General features: G+C 45.5%; 2 long non-coding RNA genes across 2 annotated transcripts in view; one reads left to right on the plus strand and one right to left on the minus strand.

Moving 5' to 3' along the window:
* The first annotated feature begins 6,864 nt into the window (after window positions 1–6,864).
* LOC121076723 lies at window positions 6,865–17,206 on the plus strand. The gene is made up of 3 exons (XR_005823681.1): window positions 6,865–7,129; window positions 10,551–10,723; window positions 10,929–17,206. It is a non-coding gene; the product is annotated as an uncharacterized LOC121076723 (long non-coding RNA).
* Window positions 17,207–17,398: 192 nt separating this feature from the next.
* Window positions 17,399–21,490, minus strand: part of LOC121076722 — a 123,275-nt gene continuing 119,183 nt past the window's right edge. Inside the window, exon 4 of the long non-coding RNA XR_005823680.1 lies at window positions 17,399–20,976. This is a non-coding gene — a long non-coding RNA (uncharacterized LOC121076722). The remainder of the gene's footprint in view (window positions 20,977–21,490) is intronic.

Below are 21,490 nucleotides of genomic sequence, written 5' to 3' on the forward strand. Positions count from 1 at the left end.
ATGCTCAGGATCACATGAGCAGTCTGTGTCAGAGTGAGAAACTGCACCTGGATCTCTCAGTTGTGAGGCTGTTGCTCTGGCACTGTGTCATCCTGACTGCAAACACAACACCGGGATTGACTTTGACTGTGTCCTTCCTATGGCTACCAATGGGAAGGTTTTTTGAACAAATCAAAGAAAGCAAAAAGAGTCACTCCTCCAATTTGTATGTCCAATCCTATCTAGGCAGTGGCATAATGTACCCTAGAGGAGTCTGTAATTAATACAAGTAATTACCCCTTGCTGCAAAGACTTTGATACATCACTGGTTAAGAATCTAGATGAAACTTTCACCTTGTTTACCAAGTGCTTTATGTTGTGTGATTCAGAGTGGATTGGGGTGATATCTGCAGGAAAAATTAACTTATAACCAAGATGAACACTGCAAACTCATTGGTGCCATTGACATGACGTGGCCACCACTGGAGCTTTAATACAACTAGAGAGAAGTCAGGTAAAAAATTAGACTGGAGAAATAGTCATCAGCTATTGCAGAGGGGTTCCTTGTGTTTGTCAGCGTTTGTCTCCACCACTCCAAAAGGTTTAATATAACAGCTGACAAAGGAATGGGTATCAGTAGTCTGGTGACACAAGAGCACATGCAGGTTCTAGGCATGTTCTTGGTCTTCAGCTATGCCAAAGATCATCAGGATTGTTATTTTCCAAAGAGCCCAGGAGACCATTGTTCCCAATGCACAGCACACCTGGGGCACATCCCGTTCTAAGCAGGGCAGCTACTGAAAGCCCAGCCCTCAGTGGAAGAACCTATCCTTTTGACTCCAGTTCCCAAACCTACTACTGACTTATGCTGCTCCAGATATGTGCCGTGGGCTGCTGCTTTTAACCTGGTAGTGTTGCCAGAGGCACTGGGCACCTGGCATTTCATGACACCTAAGAAACACCCATTAATTGAAACTCATCAGGCAAACAGCCACTTCTGCTTGCTGTGGCTCTGTTTTTAGCTCTTCAGCTCTGAAGTAAGGCTGACAATTTTTGCTGGTTTCTCAGCCCTCCTATTGAGTTTTGCTAATTAATATTTTTGAACTACTTAGATGTTCTCAAGTCTATGGTGATCCAGAGAATTATTATTACTGCTGGTATTATTAAGACTAATAATACTGCTAATAACCTTAGTAAGCCTGGCAAAATTCAATTTGACTAAAATTCTTGCCACAAATGAAAAAAAACCCTAACTTCAGTGATGTGAGGGGGTACGTGACTCAGTTACCAGTACCTGCTGTTTACAAGGGGCAGGAAGAGTATATTTGCTCAAATGAAAAAGGTCAAGGCAGAGGCCCATTTGCTGTTTGTTAATAAGTAATCTAAAGTACAACACAGCTTTACTATAAGAAATCGGCCTGGCTTAGCTGTCCTTCCATCACCATTATTTCCAACACAATTCTTGACTAAAATGCCAGTTCAAAAATAATCCACATTCTCGTAGATTATTTTCAACATCTCCAAATCCACGCAGAGGATTTGTAGCTGGGGATCCACAGCAACAATAACATCAGAAAACCTCTTCCATATTTTTGCCAGTGCTTGTCTCAGGACACTGTTGGCAGCAGAGGCTGAAATGTCAGATAGAGCATTATTTAATTCCTCAGAAATTCTCCTGTAGGCTCAGTCAGATTTGTGCATCTTCCCTATGGAAGTGTGCCAGTCCAGAGCTGTGGTGTAGCTAGCCTGCGTACAGCCAGCCCCCTGTTACTGATGTAACTTACAAATCCACCTACGTCATCTCTGCACCTGGCCCACAGTCAACAGTTAAAATTCAAACATGGATGTCAGAGAATATCTTTCTTCCAAGTATTGAGCATGTGTGCACTTTATGCATTGCAACCCCTGCCCTGTCATTGTCTTTTGCCAGAAAAATTGTCATTGTCCAAGCAACAGTTGTCTTTAGTCACCCAGCAGTATTTTGGAAAAGGGCTGGAGTAATGATGAGCCTTTGTGGTTCATCTATTGGCTGCAAGTAGGATTCATTAGAAAAGGTTTTCTAATTAATAAGGCAAAGCAATACTTGTGCCAGCTGCCAGCTAACCACAGATTCTCATCTGTAACCCTTAATGTTCATGTCCTTCAACTGTACTGGCCTGGGGCACTTCAGATGTCACACATCTGATCCTTAAAATAGAGATTGTGAGGTATACCCTGCCGGAGCAGCCGGAGCACAGAGCGTGGCACTCTCAGCAGGCACCCCAGCGCCGGTTTGTGAGGGTGTTTTGCCGTATGCACAGGCATTTCTTGGAGGAAGGTAGCTGCACGCACATGCATGAGGTCACCTTTGGAAACAGAAACCATGTGGATAGCAAACAGTGATTTCTAGCTTCCTGAAATGCAATTTCAAGAGGCAATGATCCTTTAACTATCAACAACCCAGTCCTGACTGCCTGTTAACCGAGGGGGAGGGAACGAGCTTGGTGAGGGAAGATTTTTCCCTGCAGAACAGGTCACATTTGACTGTGAGTGCAGAGCATCTTTCTGGTGCCAGAGCCTTACTAAAGTCTCCCTGAGCTCTGTAGTCCTCGAGGCCACCAGGGCCTGCCGCCACCCAGGGCAGCAGCACATGAGTGGTGAGAAGTAGGAATGGCTTTCTGCAGCTGCCCCTCTGGCACCACGCAGAAGACAGTGAGGCTGAGCAGCAGATGTGCAGGTGAAGAGAACGTACAGCAGACAGGGAAGAACATGCATGGCAGCAATTGTAGGGTCTTTGTGGTGGGATGGAAAGACGATTTTTGCAACTGAGTGTTCACACGCATCAGGAGATAGCGTCAGTGGCTCCTAGCTGCCAGGAGCAGAGTGTTTTGGATGCCCTGGAGCCCTCTTGTTGTCTGGGGGAAGCTGGCATGGCTGGCGCTGCCCTGTGTGTCTGTACCTGCACGATTGGCTGCAGCTGGGTGGTTGGCAAGCAGTGCAGTTCACAGAGATTCTTGAATTGATCTGATGTGGACAGGATGTTTATCCCAGAACACCTGGGATTGTGGTGGAATTGATGCCCACTTCTATGAAATTTGGGCTGATTTCGTGTGGGATCTGGGCAAATACCTTCTAGCTAAAGCGAGGCTAAGAGGAGGGTAGCATGAAGTCCTAGATCCCATGCTACCGCGCTGCTCTGAAGGAGCATGTGGCCATGCCATACGTCACACGTCCTGGCAGGGAGAGCAGTAAGCATTGCTAGCTGGCAGCCTTGGCAGAATGGTGATGCCACATGAAAATGCACGTGTACATTACTCATGAGATACACATTTGCTGCCCATCCCCGCCTTTTCGCAGTATTATACACCCAGGGTGGTGGAGCTTTCTGTGTCTGTCCCTGGATGTTGTGCTATTTCCTCTTGCTGCACTTTGTTCTGGGTAACGTCTGTTGTAGTGAGTTGCAGGAGCCTTTAAAAACGCTGATACACTTTGCTCTTCCTCCAAAGTCCAGTGAGGTTTTACTTCTTCCCCTTGCAGCAATGGGAAAACTGGGGTACCTGGATGTCAGGTGATCCTCCTGAAGCACTGAGACTAGCTAGAAAATGTTAAGTATTCCCTAAACCTAATCCTGAGCGTTAGTCATCACCCCCACGTCACCCCTCAATGGCATCACGACAGCCAACTTGTGGATTATGCAGTCATTCATGGGAACATAGAGGCATGTACTGAAAAGCAAACCCAGTGCCTCAAACAGCACCATGGAGACACACACCCTGTTCTAACCAGTAGCCATGATACTGGGAAAATGTGCAGGTGGTTTCAGAAACTCTAAGTGGTCTATTATCACAGAGAAAGGGGAAAAAAAAAACCTTAGGGAGGTTTCCCCTATGACCATCTGTTAATTTTCTCCTGAAGCCACTATTGATTTTCTCATGCTAATGCCCTGCGCACACTGCTGTGAATCAGAGCACTGCACTGCTGTTGCTGGACCATGTGAGCTTCCCTGACTGGAATTAGCATGCTGGCATGCTTCCTCAGTTTGTACCTCAGTGCTTCATGTGCCTGGCAGTCATCAGCCTTGGAGACAAGTCTTCTGCTTTCCCGTAGACCCTGGGCTTTGCTGCACCTCAGCTTGTGACAGAGGTGGGCTCCCTTTTTCTACTCACCTGCCTTCTTCCATATAGTTTCTGTAGCCCGTCCTATTGTAACAGAGGCCTTGCTCAGACACCTAGCTGTGCTTCAGCCTGAGATCACTCTACTATTTTGTGCTACCTTAGGGATCAAGTGCTAAGACTGCTCATTGTCTGCAGTCCCCTTTGCACTTACATTTTGACCACCGCATGGACATGTACAACACAATAAAAATAACCACCCACCTTGGTGACAACAAATGTCAGCCTTTTGTATGTGCCTTGCAGTATCTGTAGCCCCTGTAGCTAATGGTGGTCTTGGGGATGGATCCACCAGGGACTAGCTCTGTGCTTCTGCCCTGTGCCAAGCTGTGGATGACATGAGTTTGTTGGGGCAGCAAGTGTATGGTCTTAGAGCATGGTTGGCAGCTTCTCCTGCTTTGAGCTGGAAGTCCCTGATGTTGCCTAGGATGGTGAATGCAGTGAAGATCCAAAGGTGAGCTATGGGGCAGTGGTGGTGGGAACCTAGTGGGGCTAGCTTGGGCTGAAGGACACAGTTCAGAAAAGCTTTCCCAGCTTTCTCTTTCTTTTTACATTCTTCTGAGATACCAGAAGAAGGTGTTGGAAGGCAGATCATGGCTTGGGGGCAATACAAACAGCTTTGCTCTTTATCCTGGCATCTGAGAGCATTTATTAGAAGTGACTCGGGCTGTGGCTTGATCCTGATGTGTTGTGTGTGTACTGGGAGTGCTCAGTGGTTTCCAAAGGAACTTACTGAGCTTTGCAGCAAATGGGGAAACTCACCGAGGAACAGTTGCTGCAGTAAGTGAAACTTTGAAACAACTTTTGCTTTTCATTTGTGAGCAAAATATAGCATTTTCTAAGCATTTTTATTTATTTGGTTCAGAGCAGAATTATCAATTTCTACCATTGCAAATATAATTTGTGCAGTGAAAATGGAAAGCAACCAGCTCGAGTTGTAAACTGTTATGGATTTGGTCCCGATGGAAGCTGATGTGGTTGAATGTTTCCTCAAAGAAATGTCATCATTTGTGCATTTTTATGGTAAATAATTCTGGAAGAAAAAAAGTATCTAATATCTATGAGCAATGCAAACAGATGTCGAAAGTGTTTTGCTATTTACTGACTGTCTAAATACAATTTTTTCCTTTTTTAGAAGAAAGAAAAAAGTTTTTCCCTCCTCCCACAAATGAAGAGACAAATGCACCACTGCGTGTCACACAGAGAGCCGAAACAGGGAAGGATTTAGTGTGGTGCTGGGATAGGACATTGCTTCTGTAGCAATAGTAGCAATACAGATGGCTTTCCCCCCTTAGTGGACATTAATTCATGAAATTCCTCATTTATGCACCAAGACCTGAGTGCCCAGCCTGAGTAACTATGTGGTGTAGCCATTTGCAGATGCGATTATAAATTTTTGAAGTTATACCCAGGAGCACTTTGATGTCTCAGTATTAAGCTCGATGCTTCTTGATTTGTAGTGCCCACCTGCTGACTGCAGAGCCAGCACTCTGCACCGTGTGCCCAAAGCAAGCCTGGAACTTCCTCAGGAGGTCTGAAACCTTCAGCATCGTGGCCAGAGAGACTAATAGGGGAATTTTAAGGCTTTAAGTCTGCAGTGACCCAGCCCGGCAGATCCTCTGGAAGGTGAGTACAGACAGCCTTTCTGTCACAGCACACCTGTTTAATCTGAAACACTGATTGCCATCAGCCAGGAAGTGACAAAGAGGGTCACTGCTCTCCTCAGGGTCACTGTCCCCATCTTCCACCTCTTGCAGAGCACTCAAACCACAAGGCAGTGAGCTAAACACTGCTCATCTGCCCTCGGCTGAGGAGCTGCTGCTCTACAGCACGGCGCTGTTGAATCATTGGGCCAGAAAGCAAGTGCACGCGAGGGAGCGCGGCTGTCTTTCCTACTGGTTTGAGCATTCACATGGGAGTTTGAGAATCTGGACTCTGCTCCCAGGACTGTTTATGCATTTTACATGGAACAGTCACCAGGTAACGTATAATCCCCGATCAAAGCCCTCAGGGGATTTAGGCAAAGCAACGCCCAGTTTCTGGATCCTCATCAGAGTTAGGTGTGAAATGGGCAGAGCTGCTTGGTCCTGTCAAGACTGGGGCAGTTCTGGGCATGCAAGAAGGTGGAACTCTAGATAGCTGAGGAACTTGGGAGTATTAAAAAAGTTGGAGATTGAAAGGGCCAGATAGTGGCAAGGACCTAGAAGCTGCAGCAGGACGTATATGCTGGCATTTCAATCCAACATGCAGATTTAGGGTAAAACCTCAGGTGCTTCAGTAATGAAGTCTTCTTACAGGAAAATAATTGTTCTCACAGATTCCTGAAGTGGAAACTTCTTTACATAACAATTTTATGTGTTGTTGTTTGTTTGTTTTGTTTGTTTGTTTTTTTAATGTCCCATTCCAGCCACTGCATTTGCTTGGATTTCTTTCTACTAGGCAGCATGTGCTGAGCTGCACAATGATGGCTGCTATATGAATAGCTTGTTAGTCTTACCAAGCGTGACAACTGCTGTAGCAAAATCAAGAGCAACCTGCTCTAATGTAAACTGATTTCAGATTGCCCCCGGCAGTCCCAGCTACCTCATCTAACCTCTTTTTTTTTGCCAGTCATTTTTTCTTTCTTTCCTTTTTTTTTTTTTTTTCTGCTGAAGACACACCCTATGCTTTCTTACAAGGTGTTTTATCATGCTGGCTTTTGTACCACTGTCCCCAACGTGCAGAGCGTCTCTGGTATTATCCTTGGTACTTTCCACAGCCATTTGGATTCTCCAGCAGATGCAGAATCCAGCTGCCAGCCTGCCTCAGGGGTGAGCTCTGCCGTTGCTGACGGTTGTACCCAAGAATACCTGGCTACAAAGCACCACAGATGTGTGCCTGGCTCTTGATGGGGCTGTTGTATCTTTGATACCCCACCTGCATTTTGAAGAGGGCTTGATAAATGCAGACAAAGTCTTATTCAGAGTGACAGCAGTGTCAAGTGGGCAGCAGTTGTGCTGGTAAGAGAGAAGAGAACATGGAGGGTGGGTTTGGGGCAGGCAGTATTGCTGGAGAAGCAGTCTGATTTGCCAATCATAGCTGCCAGATCAGTGTGTATGATGGGTGTGATATAAATTACTACCTATAAATAAATACCACAACAGTATTTTAATGAGGTGTTTTCTAGTAGCACTTGTCCAGGCTGGTTGTGTTATGCTAAGGCTGGAGAAGTATCTCCAAGCAAGCATCTTAGCTAAACCTTCATAAACATGGTCTCACCCAAGATCTAACTATGATTTGTTTGGATAAGAGGTTTTGCTTGTTTGTTTCTGGACATACTTTCAAATACATATGGGTTTTTGCTTTTATTTATTTATTTATTGCTTCTTGGCCCAGGTTTTGTGTTGGTGTCATAGCCCCTAACTGGTGCAGAGATGAGGGCTAAATCTGGTGCCTTTTCTGAGCATTCATTGTTGTTCTGACAAAAAGTTGCAGAATGGCTGGGTCATCTGCATTTTTTTGGGTGGGAATTTGGGGCTGTGACTCACAGGAGTGGCCCGTGTCTCCCCTTACGCACCGTCCCATCTCAGGGAGCAGTGTCCTTAGCTTCTCGTGGTTTGCCAGCAGACCTGGCGCTGCCACCCGTGCTGTTGGTAGCTGTGCTCTCACTGATCCACACCCCACATCTGCACTGTGGTTCGCTAAGACCCAGCAAGCAGTCCTGAGGACTTTTCACAGCAGCTAGCAATTTTTAATGAGCCTTTGGCAGCCTGGACTGCTGAACAGATGGCTGCGGATAAATGTGCACATATGCACTCTATCTGTCCTGCTCTATAGGGTCCCCTCACAGTGTTGTATCGGATCCTGTAAGGTTGCCCCCTGCATACCTGAGCGCGCACACTGCTTCATACATCTGTGCTAGGGTAGATGTGAGTCTAAAGATGGGCCACGGTTTTCTATGAGAACCAAACAGATCCTGGTAGGAGGCAAATACTGAGGCAGGGGTTGCATTTGGAGGCTGTATCTCAGGCGTGGCTTTTACAACATTTTAGGCCAAAACATTGGTTTCATCAGAAAGCCTCTCAAATGTTAAAATTGTCACCACAAGAATGTACGGGTGCTGCATATATCCAAAATAAAGTCAAGAAATAGACTTTTTCATGCTACCTCTGAACTAAGGAGTTTTTGCAACTTTGATGCTTGTACATTAAAAGCAGGACCTCTTTTCTGCTCAGGTTGAAGATCTGAGAGAGAAAGTTCAGTTCTTTGATCTTTAAAGATAAAATCTCTGAAGTGAAGTCTCTTTACTGTCTGGACTTGTGATGCATACACCAAATTCATTCATATTACAAATAAGTAATAACTGGCAGGTGATGCTATGGAGATAACAGCTTCATTCTTTTCGAGGAATCATTAACTCCAGCCAGGTCTCCCAGATTATTAAAAAAATAATAATTTTGGTTGGAGGGGACATCTGGAGGGCTACACTCCAACCTCCTCAAAGCAGGGCTAACTTCAACATGAGCTTAGGTTGCTCAGGGCTTTGTCTTTACATTTTTGGATATCTCCAAGGATGGGGACTTCACAAACCTCTCCTGGCACCTGTTTCACTGCATGCCTATTCTCATTTTGAAAAATTTCTTCTATTATATTCAATGGAATTTCTTCTGCTGCAACTTGTGGTCATTGCCCTTGTGCTGCACGCCGCTGATGAGTCTGGCTCCATCATCTGCATGCAGCCCAGGGTGCAATTGGCCATCATCACTCACAGGCATACTGCTGACTCATGGTCAGCACTTTGTCCACCAGGACCCCGGTCCTCTGTTCAGTGAGCTCAGTGTTACGCACAAACATGCCGAGGATGCATTCGCCCTATCAGCCAGGTTGCTGGTCAAGACTGGCCCTAGTGTTGTCCCCTGAGGAATGTCATTTGTTAATGCCAATTAAAAGTTGAGTTGTTGACCATTACTGCCTTTTGACCTCCATAGTCCAGCCATGTGCTTTTTCCAGCTGTGCTGTGGTCTGTCCATCAAGTCCATACCGCCCGTTTGCTAAGTGTGGGAGACAATGTTACTGATTATGCTAAAGCCAAAGTGACATCCATTGCTTCTCCGACCTTGTCCCTCCAGCCCATAATCCCGGCACAGAAGACAACCAGGTTGGCCAGGTACAATTTGAGCTTAGTAAATTCATGCTGCCTGTTCTTAGTCACTTTCTTGTCTTTCTTGTATCTGGAAGTGGATTTCATGTGGCCTTGCTCTGTAATATTCCCAGGAAATGTACCGATACTTTACAACTGACATCTTTTTCTTTGCTAATGCTTTGACTAATGCCTTTCAGAAGAAGCCATGTGATGATATGTGTGGAGTTTGTGAGTCCTCCAGCATGAGCTGTGTTGGTTGAGGGAATTTTTGGTAGAGAGTGGCCAAGCAGGTCAAACTCAGAAGCAAGCTAACCAGGACACTCCTGCTTCTCCTCTGCTGGGAATCCCTTTCTTCCCAGCCTACCCATCAAGTATGACCTGCCTACCATTGTTGTCATGGCTTTCGTGTTACCACAGGGCAGGAATCCTGAAGAGAGGAAATGATAAAAGAGGAGGAATGGGACTACCAGACCAACAGACAGTAGAGTATGGTGTTGTCAGAGCTGGCACCAGGAAAGGCTTTGACTAGTTTGAGTAGGAGGAAGAAATAAGGAAGAAGAAGGGGTAAGGTTATCTGCATGGAGTGCTAGGTACAGGCATGGTCGTTTCTAGAGAGCATGAGTAGTTCAGTCAACAGGAGGGGTCAGGCACTTGCCAAAATACACATTAGCACAATGGCCTATAGTAGGTTGAATTCACAGAAGGCAGTTGAGTTTCACTAGGTAAGACTTTGGCAAAGCATTTGGCCTGCTCTGGCCCCACAGTCAGACCTGGTGGATTTCCAACCATTTTCTTTCTTACTTTCTATAGTCATACTTATCTCACTATTGTACTTCAGGTCCCTGTGAATTAATCTGCCATGCCCTCAGATGCCTTGAAGCTCAATCTTGCTGCAGAGGCCTGGCTGTAGATACAGCACCTGCTCCTGGCCAGGGAGGCATCCATGAAGTCCCCTGAATCCCTCCCTTTCTGCGGATAACAAAACTCTTGGAAATGCTGGTCAGAGCAGCAGTGGTCTTTGTGGGAGACACTGGGGCATTCTCAGCTGGAAAGGCTTGGCAGACCAGATGTGTCCTCTGTGCCTGGAACTAGCCCGTGTAATTGCAATTGAGGAAAGAAGCAGGAAGGTGCAGTGGTGGGAGGTGACAACACTGCATGAGCACTTGGACAGGTGGCATTGCGCATGGTTTGCTAATTAGCAGAAACATACGTAATCCTATCGTCTTTCACTGTACCCATATTAATATGACTGAGCAGCTGTATTCCTGTGATGGCCTTACCTTTGTAATCTTATCTAGCGTATTAGAAGACTTTCAACAGTGATGCACAGGAAAGCAAACAGGACATCGGTGTAGTGACAACCCTGCCGTGGCTCCATGTGCATCTCTAACGGAGGAGACACAATCTCAGACGCATGCAGCTGAAGTTTGGATTTCTCTGCACAGCAGATTGAGGTTTCCAGGGTCCCAAGGTACGTGTGAGTACCTGCACGCTGGACTGCAGTCCCTCACGCACTAATGAAATCTGACTTGCTGGGTCACCCTCCTGCTTCATTTGCAGTGACACAATATCATTTAAAGTTGTTTGCTTATTACAGAGATAATATCACAAGGTGTGGTGCCCTGATGGGAGTCTAGCAAGAAAGTAACACTCATGCACCCTCCCACCTTTGGCAGATCGTCTGAGGGTCCCTCATTGGCTTCGTGACGGAAAGTGGTTGATTCACCTCCACCCAGCGGTAATTACGTGTTGCTGTCTGCTGGAAGTTCCCATGTTTGGCATTGGAGTGGTAAGCCTAGAACTCACTGCTGAGATTAACTGCAATGTAAAACCATGATTTCTTGATGCCTCTGTTTTATATTCAGCCTAGTAAAAGTTACTTAGTGCATTATATTATTTACTTGTGATATTATATAATCATTAAAATATTCCTAATTGCTGTTACACTGACATACTCATACTTCTCAGCAGCTATTTGCATGCAGCCTTCCCATCAAACAAGAGAGCAGTTCTGGTAGCAGAAGAGTTGGTGATTTGTTGTTGTTGTTTTATTTTATTTTATTTTATTTTATTTGCCTTTTAGGAGAGTCTTTTTTTTTTTTTTCTCCCTCCTTGTATTCTAGATCCTGATGCATACAGTAGAGCTCCTTCCAGAGGGGCTTTGCTCGCCCCTGAAAGCTGATCGTTTTAGCCCCTCAGCTTTAAGACACAATTACTCCCTTGTCAGTGCAGTTCTTACCGAACCACGCTGACTTGGCAGGTCTCCACTCCTTCTTTGTTTAAGTTTATTTATTTTTATATCAGAAAGGTAGTAAAATTGACAAAAGAGGTTTATTCAGACTCTAACTGCACAGTTTACCTCACACACGAAATAAAACATCCAGCACACTTCCTTTTGTTTGTGGCATCAATGCTGAACTGTTATAATGCCAGAGTTAGGTAACTTCTCCCTGCCTTTGCCTTTTGAAACCTTTTTTGCATCAGTGTCCCATGCTCAGTTTTCTGTTTGCTCTGCACCCTCCATCTTTTCGGGATGTTGTTGGCTCAAAGTGGAAAACTTTTCACAGAAGTGAGCCCAAGAATGTAGGGCCCCAGTCCCAGCAGGCAGGGCTTTCCCTGGAAGAGAGGGATGGAGAAATGAAGGGAGGGGGCTCCCATGGGGGCCATTTTGGGTAGAATTAGTGATGCCCCCCGAGCAGTTCATGTGTCTCCTCACTCAGCTTCTGTGGGTCCCATCTGCTCCCAAACACTGCATCAGGACCAGCCATAGCCTCACTGGGGTCAGGCCTCCACTTGGCTGCGTCCCGTCCTGGAGCACCTCAGAGCTGCTGTGCTGAGTAACCTCTTCCATGGCACGACCACTAAACCCTTGAGTCCTTACTCAACCAGTGGGCTCTCATTTAGGGATCAGATTTAGTATCCAAATGATCCTATAAACACAGCTATGGAACAGGAGCTGCAATCTATTTAGCAAGGTCTGTTTTCATGTATGTTCATTGGTGAGTTGGGATCAGAGTGGGTGTAGGTCCTGGGGATGGGTGACTGGAGTTAGCAAAGAAGAAAGAGGTGTGGGTGGATGGAGTAACATTTCAAAACAGAAGGTGAATTCACAACTCTGTTTCTAACTGGTGTATGGTAATACTCCTGCTACAATGATATATGGGGTCTGGAAAAGTGAATAAATTGTCTTTAAAAACCCAGTTTAATTGAGGGAATAGAGCAGAGACAGCAATGCAGGAAGGAGAAATTAATTCACTCAATATTATTTGTCAACATACCAACTTCCCCGCCTTTATAAGCACTGCAATAGTTCTGTCATCCAATGCAGGCACACAACATGTCAACTAATGGGGACACTGCTGCTGGGGAGGCTCTTGGACAAGGTCAGCAATAGCCAGACCATATACTTAAATGTTTTCTGCAGAAGCAGGTTCATTTGTGACCTGGGCACTGGGACTACCCAGCCTCCAGCCCCATGTGTGTATTTTGGCGCCAGCCTTCCTCTTCTGAGGCTCTGCTCCTCACCTAGGCTGTGTATGTAGCCAAGTCTGTGCTCTGCAAAAGGCAATCAGTGACGTTACTGTGCTCTGCTGACCAGGGGTACTGTCTAACAGTTGTTCTGAGTGCACTGCAGGTTACATGCATGTTAACCGCCATTTTGACTTTGGGGAGGCCTGTAACCTACATCAGATGGTGGGCTGGGATATTTGCAGGCTTGCCCAAGAGCTTATCATGTTCAGCACTACTGAAAGCCATGGGAATGGGGTACCCAAATCCCTTTGGTGCTGTTACCATCCCCATCCAGCTTTCCTCAGCCATGCCTGTAACCTGTCCACCACCAGCATTGCTGGGTGTCTGTGCCCATGTGCTCTAAGTGCCTTGCTTTAGAAACAACTGAAGGGCATTGCCTCCTGTGCTGCAAAGCATGCACATTGTCTTTGTGCTTAAACTCACCAATGGGTGCAGCCAGAAACCAGGCCTTGGGAACTCCGATTTTGACTCCGACACCGTCTGATGAGCTGAGTCCTGCCCTTGACAGCCCAGAGCTGCCGCTCGCCCTCCTGGAGGTGAGGTGACCCTGGTTGGGCGGGTCACACACCCACACCATCAAGCCCTCCCAAACGTATGCGGTGCATCATCACCTTTGTGCTACTCCCAGCTGAACAGAGAGAGGACTTTACCTCCCCTTCTTGTATCAGAAAGGTCAGCCCCAGCACAGACTGCCTTTTCTTTTAAAGCCATTAAAAGGATTTTACATCATAAAATGCTGTAATAGCAATGCAATTAATGACTCTTTAGAAGCATTCAGAGATTACTGGCTCTTGGTGCAGTAAATAGAAAGCAGTGAGGTTCTGTAGTTCATTTCCAAACAGGTGAGTGGGAACTCTGAAAGCAGCAGCGATTAGTGTGTCTGCAGGTCTGGTTTCTCCTTTCCCTGAAGTGAAGGTAGGCGTTAGTCTGAGGTGTGCAACATCAACATCATGCCTGATATAAGATTTGCCAATGTTCGTTTGTTGCTTTCTACTCTTTAGCAATCAAACAGAAACTTTTCAGCTGGTACCTTCTGGGTGACAAGGTTTGAGAAATAACCTTTCGGTCACTATTGCAGCATTGTGAAAATATTCTTAGGTGATAAGACAGCTGCATCCCATGAGTAGAGCTCATTATCGCAGCGCAACCTGTGTTCCCTGGTATGGTTCAGAGAGTTTGTTACCAAAAATGTACATTACTTCTCTGGGTGGTAGTGTATACACTGCAAGAAAAATGCTCCAGATGGAGCTGCTCAAACTTACATTAGCATATTTGCCTGTTATAGAAACCTTTAAACTTAGTTCTGCTTAAGCACCATTAGGGGCAAAAGCTACATTGCCTGCTGTGGCAGTGGGACTGGGTCGGTAATGCCATATTATGATAAATAGCCTGTATTGTATCACAAATATTGTGATTGCTCAGGAGACTGGTGACCCTCTCGTTACTTTCTGAAGCTATATTTAAGTTTCAAAATTCATGTTATTTGCCATATAAGCCATTGTAAAAATGAATATCATTGTAGTGATATATAACAGACAAAGGTATCTGTTCCTGGTGAAGCAGTGTTGAGTCTTTATATATTCCCACCAAAGGAACAAACTAAGTTTTAACAACAATAGTTGGCAGTATTTCTATTAAATGGCATTAGCCAATAATTTCTAAAAAAATGCCTGTTAATTACAGCATTCAACCCTTGCAGACAGTTCTATTTTACATGAGTGCAATCCAGTTTCCAGCCATCAGCTGAAGACTGTAGCCTTTCGTTTTAGCTGAACAAGACCATATATTACCAGATTCCTTTCTGGGATAAATCTATTGTCACCATTTTTTTTTTTGTTTTTGTTTTTTATTATTTTTGGTTTTGGTTGGTTGGTTGGTTGGTTTTAATCCTGACACTGCCAAGTAACATTCAAAAGAGACAGTTTACTCACCGCTACCTCCAGGCAGCTCATCTGACTGGTGAGTGACCTGCCAGCTCAGGTCCAGGGCAGCTGCTTAGCTCAAACACGGCGCTCTGCTGCTGCGGCTGGGCTGTCAGGGCAGCCAGCCTAGCTCCAGAGCCCAGGTGACCTGCTGTCCTCACGGCAGCCCTAACACCAGCAGCAAACTGCGCGTCCGGAGGCACAGTGCTCGCACAGTGCCACGTCGCACTGCAGCAGCCAGCTTGGGCTGGGGACTGCTGGCGGAGCTGGGGTGGGCTGAGGAGCAGGAGCTGCCTGCTAGTTGGGGCATCCAGCACATTCTGCCCGGGCATCTGGGCTGTATCGTGTGTCCCTTGAACACTGAACCCCCTTGGCGTGTTCAGCAAGAGGGCTGGCACAGGGTGTGCTGCCACGGCCGTCTGCTGCTGGCCCTCAGCTGCTCGCAGGAGGTGTCTGCTGGGTTCCCAGCACATCTGGTAGACGTCATGTCATGCCACGAAGCGTTACCTTCTAGCTACACAAATGCATCCTAGAAGGCACAGAGAAGGAGCAGATAAGGATAAATCTCTTGTAGGCAACTGTAACAGCGGCAGGAAAAAAGTGATATTTGTTTTGTACTTATCACTTTGACTAGCTGTAATTATTATTGCTATTGTTAGTGTTTCTATTTGCAATATCACCTGAGGCTGCCCAGCCAGCACTGGGCTCCATTGTATTCAGCACAAATGCATCCAGACCCCTCCAAAAAACTTCCAGATCAGAATGCAAGTGACGTACGATGGCAGAGAGAAGGGATAAAACCAAATGGATACAATTAGCCTAGACACAACTTAGTCATTCTCTTCTTGGTATAATTATGAAATGGACAAAGGTAGTGCCAAATAACCTCAAATGCCCTTCTGGCCATAATTAATTATATTGCATAATAATAGTGTCAGTTTAAACATTGTTTAAAACCGATGCTTTGCTCAAAATTACTGTACAGCCACACTTATATCTTGCACAACAGACTAATACATAGCAGTGTCTTGACTTCCATTTTCTATTTCATTGTGTCCTCTGTGCATAGGAAAAGCTCTTGACCAAAGAGGAGTCAGTGGTACAGTGGTAAATAAAAGTGGGTAGATTCATCTGTCTGTGGTATAGAAGGAGCAGGTAAATACTCGAAGTGCCCAGAGTAGAAGTGGGTACAAAGGGAGTGCCCTTTGCCTGCATTTACCCTTGACTACACCACTTAGAAGAGTTGCATAATTGATACAATTGAACCACATCAGTCCTTTATTTATAGAACATAATGAAATGGTTTTCAACATCCTGGATCACGCTACATGGGTGATTGCCATATATGCATCCAAGGAGAATAAATAAAAACATTTCCCTAAGGTATTCTGTCTCTTCACCTTCTCTAGTTGCATCCCGGACTTAATTTTGAGAGAAGTTCTGTAACTAATGCAGCATGTAATCCTGTGCTGCTATTGCACACACTTTGTCCAGAGGAGAGCTGCAGTGATGCTGCCCCATAACACTGGAGGTTCACATTTCCCATGTAGAACATAAAGTGTTGTCATAGATGACGGAAGAGTGTGCACATAGCTATACATATTGCAAACTGCTTAACACAGACCCCCACATTGTACTGAAGTTACTCCTTTTTTTCAAACTTTGTTAGCTTATATTTGACATAAATCTGGCTTGCCTAGAAAGCAGACGGGCTCAAGCTCAAAAAAAAAAAAAAAAAAAAAGCTGTGGCATATGATAGTTGCTTTCAGTGATGGAAATGAAAGTGAGTCATGAAGCGGTCCCCTGATAAACACAAATGGCATAGATAATCTGAGCCCACTGTTTGAGCCGCAGGCTCCTGCACCAGCTTGTGCTTGTGATGATCATAGAATCACAGAATCATTAAGGTTGGAAAAGACCTTCAAGATCATCTGGTCCAACCACCACCCTACTGCCAATGTCACCCACAAAACCATGTCTCTCATTACTGCACCTTGCACTGTGATCACCATCCAAGGACAAGTGTGGTCTACAACAGAAGCATGAGCATCAGGTAGCACTGAGAAAGGATTACTATAAAAGTTATAAAAAATAAAACACTGCCATTATTTCATCTTTTTTTTTCTATCATTGGAAAAATATGGATAATTCAGAAGTATTTCTCTTGCTGGCTGTTTTGTCCATCTTTACATGATGTTCTACTATTCCTATTGCATCATTTGAACTTGGCCTTTACTTATGATGCTACATTGTTTTATGTATACACTTTATAATTAGAACTACTAATTGCAAGCTTGCTTGTTGCCTTTAGTTGATTTTCCAGAGCATTACTTGCAAAAAGATCACAATTACTCAGTTCTTTTCAATTGCTCAGTGAGTATTTTCATACATAGAAACCAGGACTAGGTGTTTAACTTACTGTGTTTCTAAGCTTTAGACTGTGCCCATCTGGTGTGCAGAAATGATCTGCATCAAAAATTTAATCTTTTCTGAGGTGTTTAAGTTCTCTTCTCATAATCCTTTTTTTTTTTTCCGAATAAAATTTTAAAAAAATCACATCAGACATACCGAGGGAGTCCTGCACTAGCTGTTACATTAGATTTTAATTGTTTGGGGTTTTTCTGACATGTATAACTCTAGCCCAGACATATTGTCGTATTCTTGATATGTTTGGGAAAAACAGCACACAAAAAATATCCATACAGTTTAATCATTCTGCAAGAAAGAGCTAGTTATTTCCATATACATGCTGCAAACTTAAATACAATGGTCCCATTTTATCATTTGTTATTTCAACTTTGCTGATGATTCAGTGGTGTTATTCCAGTGCAAAACTGGAGTAACGCAGCAGTGAATCAGGCTCATTGGCTCTTCATCTCGCTATCTAAAATGAGGATCCACCTACAGGTAAAATACTATCATATTGCAAGTATCTCACAGACTGCAATCTGTTCTGGCTTGTCAGATCTTCATCGGTAAAGGATTGCATATGTTCAAAATTAAAGCACACGCTGAATGTTGTTTTAGTCAATGGGAATACTCGTGAACAAGATGAGCTGGTTTTGGCTTTTCTAATGACAGATCACTCCAATGAAAAATATCAGAGCATACAGTTACTTTTTTTCTTTTTTTTTAATTGCTGATGTTTTCATTACCTGCGGCTGCCACGGATGGAGAAAGCAGCACCTCCACCACTTTTCCAAGCAGGCTGCAAGTTGTAGGGCCAGCTCCCTTCTGGAGACGGGGCGTGCAGCCTCTGCACCAGCCAGAGGAGTTGCTGGGTGTGCAGTGAGCTCAGTGACGCTCTGACAGCAAGAGGCAGTGACTCTCTCCTGTCACCACACTCTAATGTTGGTGACAGCTCCAAGGAGACACCTCCAAGTGTGTTCTTGCAGCAGTGGGAGTTACATCAGACACTACAGCTATTTTATTGGCAGCCACGAGCTCAGCTTCACTGCACTTTGGTAAAACCTCAATGGCAAATAACACTAGAAAGTGCATATAAGTGAAATCAGCATATTCTTTCAGTATGAGTAGTTCATGATTTATTAAACAGTCTCTAATCAAACTGCCAAATAACTTCCTCCTTCCCTTTTGTCATTCCAAGCTTGTTCCTTTCCAAAGGCAGTCTTAAGGGGCATCCCACAGAAATCTGCATTCAGCCATGTCTGCAGATGTAGCCCTCCCCCACTTGCACAAACATACATTTAGCTCTCGTGCACCTTGTGCTTGAGCTGATTAATAAATAGATCCCAGGTATATGATGATCCTGATACGCTTGGCAGGAAACAGCCAAATGCCTGTTGGTTTGAGCAACAGCTATCACAGGGAACCTGAACAAGTAATTGAGTGTATAGATTTGTTTGCATGGTGGGGGGAATTACCAAGGTGAGCTGCCTGTGGCACACTGAGGGGCAGGGAGAGGGGCTCTACTGTGCCCCCAAGGATTGCACTGGGAACACAACTGGAAAAGCTCTTTTGTTTCCACCACATGGCAACAGCATCACCTTGGGTAGTTGCCGCAAGCACCCAGCAAGGCCTCGGACCCATGGCTTTGCCCAGCATGGCTCAGATCTCCACACTTGACCTGCTCACGGCACGAGTGGTGTCGTGTCACAGAGGCTGCAGTCTTCAGGGTGACATCAACACTGAGACATCACCGCTGTGCTTCGCTGAATTAGCACAAGCTTTTTCACCCTGTTAAAGGCTTTGTATTTTGGTCTTCAACCTGTAATCAACCCAGGTGTTAGCAGGTGAAAGTTGGCACTGTCTGCTGGCATTCAGCTGGAAGGAGCTGATGGCATCAGGGTGCAGTGACAACTGGGTGACACCATAAAAAGAGCGGCAAGTTGTTGGCAATCCCAGTAGAGAGGGAAGGGGGGGGCCGTGACCTGCCACTCCCCTGCCGAAGGCACAGCCTTGGTGGCAAGGTTTGGCTGCAGCAGATGGGAGATAAGCAGTGTGTGTAATTGCACTGCACAGCTTTCAGGAGCAGAGTGAAGGCTTCATTCTGCAGTGACACCCAGCCTCTACCACCACGGATCAGTTGTCACTGTCAAAGAGACACCAGGTGAACCCAGGAAAAGTGAAACATCATGAGAAAAAATGAAGAATGAACCAGAAAGACAGAACCTTACATTAACACTAATGTAAACACTGTTCTATTAAGAATTGTCAGCCTAGTTTTTATCTTGTAGCAGAGGGATTGTTTTTGAGAACATATGCAGAGTGAAATGAATTCATAAACCTCTGTACCAGGTGCAATCATTAGTCAGTAAATGAATTACACATAATTATCTGCTTTGTATTTAATTCACTTGGCTTCCAGTTTCTTACTCTTCATACAGTGAAACTCTCTCTCTCTCTCACACAAACACACTCTCCATGGGCAAGGAGGTTTTGGAGGGCTGCCATCAGCCTGACTCATGAATCAGACTCCATGATTTGAATGATATTTATCTAAGCCTGCAAACAAAGAAGATGGCTATGTGTCCAATGAGAGAATAATTATTGTTATTATGTTTATAGAGCAACAAAGTCGGGAGTTAGGACCCCGGGGGAAAGGCGGCAGGAAGGGCGAGCTGGGCAGAGGCAGGAGGCTGTAGGCAGTGTTTCAGTGCAGGCATGTGCCAGGGCCCTCGCAGGGTTCCCTGCCTGTGAGTCACCTCTGCCAGGAATCGCCCAGCGGCCAAGGCGGGTGGCGAGGTGATGCCTGCCTCAGCGGGGACGCTCGCCGGGAGCTGCAGGACCACCTCCCCGAGATACCAGGACAACGCAGGGCCTGCGAGGGCTTTGGCAGTGGCTGGAGGAGTTGGGGTTGGCGCAGAGCATCCTAGCCAGCTCCACCACTGCGAGGCTGAGGACTGAGGATGGGGATGTGCCGGTCTGCAGTAAGTCAGCCCTGGCTGTGCCAGGTAGCAGAGCTGAGCAGCAGCCTCCTGCTTGCAGTAAATGTTGTGTATTTTTTTCTTTGCAGAAACCAGCCGTGCACTTACATCCACAACTACTTTATTTTAACTAAACTAGAAAGAAAGGGAAAAAAATCCGTAAAAATCCGAAAAAGCTTCCTTTGCAAGTAACACAGCTGCTGCCACAGCAAGTCGCTTAGAAATAGAAATGTCCCTTGGCATGGCATTTGGGCTCACCTTGCTCCATGACCTCAGTGCATGCTTGGGCAGAGGAGCCCTGCTCCTCTGCCTGGGAGAGCTCGGGACACTGTGACAGTGGCAGATCCTTGTGTGACCCAGGCTTGCTGCTGCCAGGTCAACGCTCTGTGTCCTTACAGAGGGCAGTGACAGAGGAGACTTTACCTATTAGGGCAGTCTGTAGTAGGCAGTGAGCTTGGAAAAACCAGTAATTTGAACCCTATGTTTCTAAAATGCACCTGCCACTCTAAATCCTCATCCTGCCTGGAACTTGTTAGAGCCTCCTGAATTTAGAGGGCACCCCATGCCATGCCAGGAAGGGGACCTCAGGTGGCTGATGTGTGGCTGTCTCCAAGGCACACACCTGCACAAGGCTCAGGCACGTTTCTTGCTGGGCTCCTGAACACAGGCCAGGTCTCACCTGTGTTCACGGCTGACTCCTGCTGCATCTGTACAGCACGACAACAACTGGTAGCTTTCCTTCGTCTTGGCACCGCCAAGCAACAGGCCTGGTCATCACAGCCACAGCTCTGTCTGGAGATCTCAGAGAAGAATGCCAGCCTCTGGAAATGGTTTGGTTTGTGGTTCAAGGACACAGCCAACCATCGTAAAGGCAAGCAGCACTCCTGTTGAGAGAATCAGAGCAAGTGTTATTTACCTTCAATAACTCAGGTTTAGATGGTAAAGTCTGAGCCACCTCGCAACTATCTCTAATCACCTTTAGGTTAACAACACACAGCCAGGGAGACAGCAGGACAAACAGTTGAAGTTACCTGGCAATAACAATGAACTTAGAAGAAATCCTACATGAGGAATAAACCATCCTGGTTTTGCTCTACTAAGGTCAGTGTGAAACACTTCCAAATTTAGCCCTTGTTATTGGAAGGGAGGCAAAACCAATAGTCTGCATGATAATCAATGCTTCAAAAATACCACTAAAAATAGAAAATAAATTACTTGATGTTACTTCCAGTCAGCCCACTTTTAGAAACAAGTTTTATCTTGCTAGATGTTTTAACTGATGAATAAATCCATGTTAATATCCCGGGAAGAAACATGGAAAGGCTTTGACTAAGGAATTATTGCCAATGGAATGATATGAAATGATACTTTGGATCACAAAGCATTCCTTTGGGGATG

The sequence above is a fragment of the Cygnus olor genome, chromosome 12, assembly GCF_009769625.2.
Source record: "Cygnus olor isolate bCygOlo1 chromosome 12, bCygOlo1.pri.v2, whole genome shotgun sequence".
Classification (NCBI taxonomy): domain Eukaryota; kingdom Metazoa; phylum Chordata; class Aves; order Anseriformes; family Anatidae; genus Cygnus; species Cygnus olor.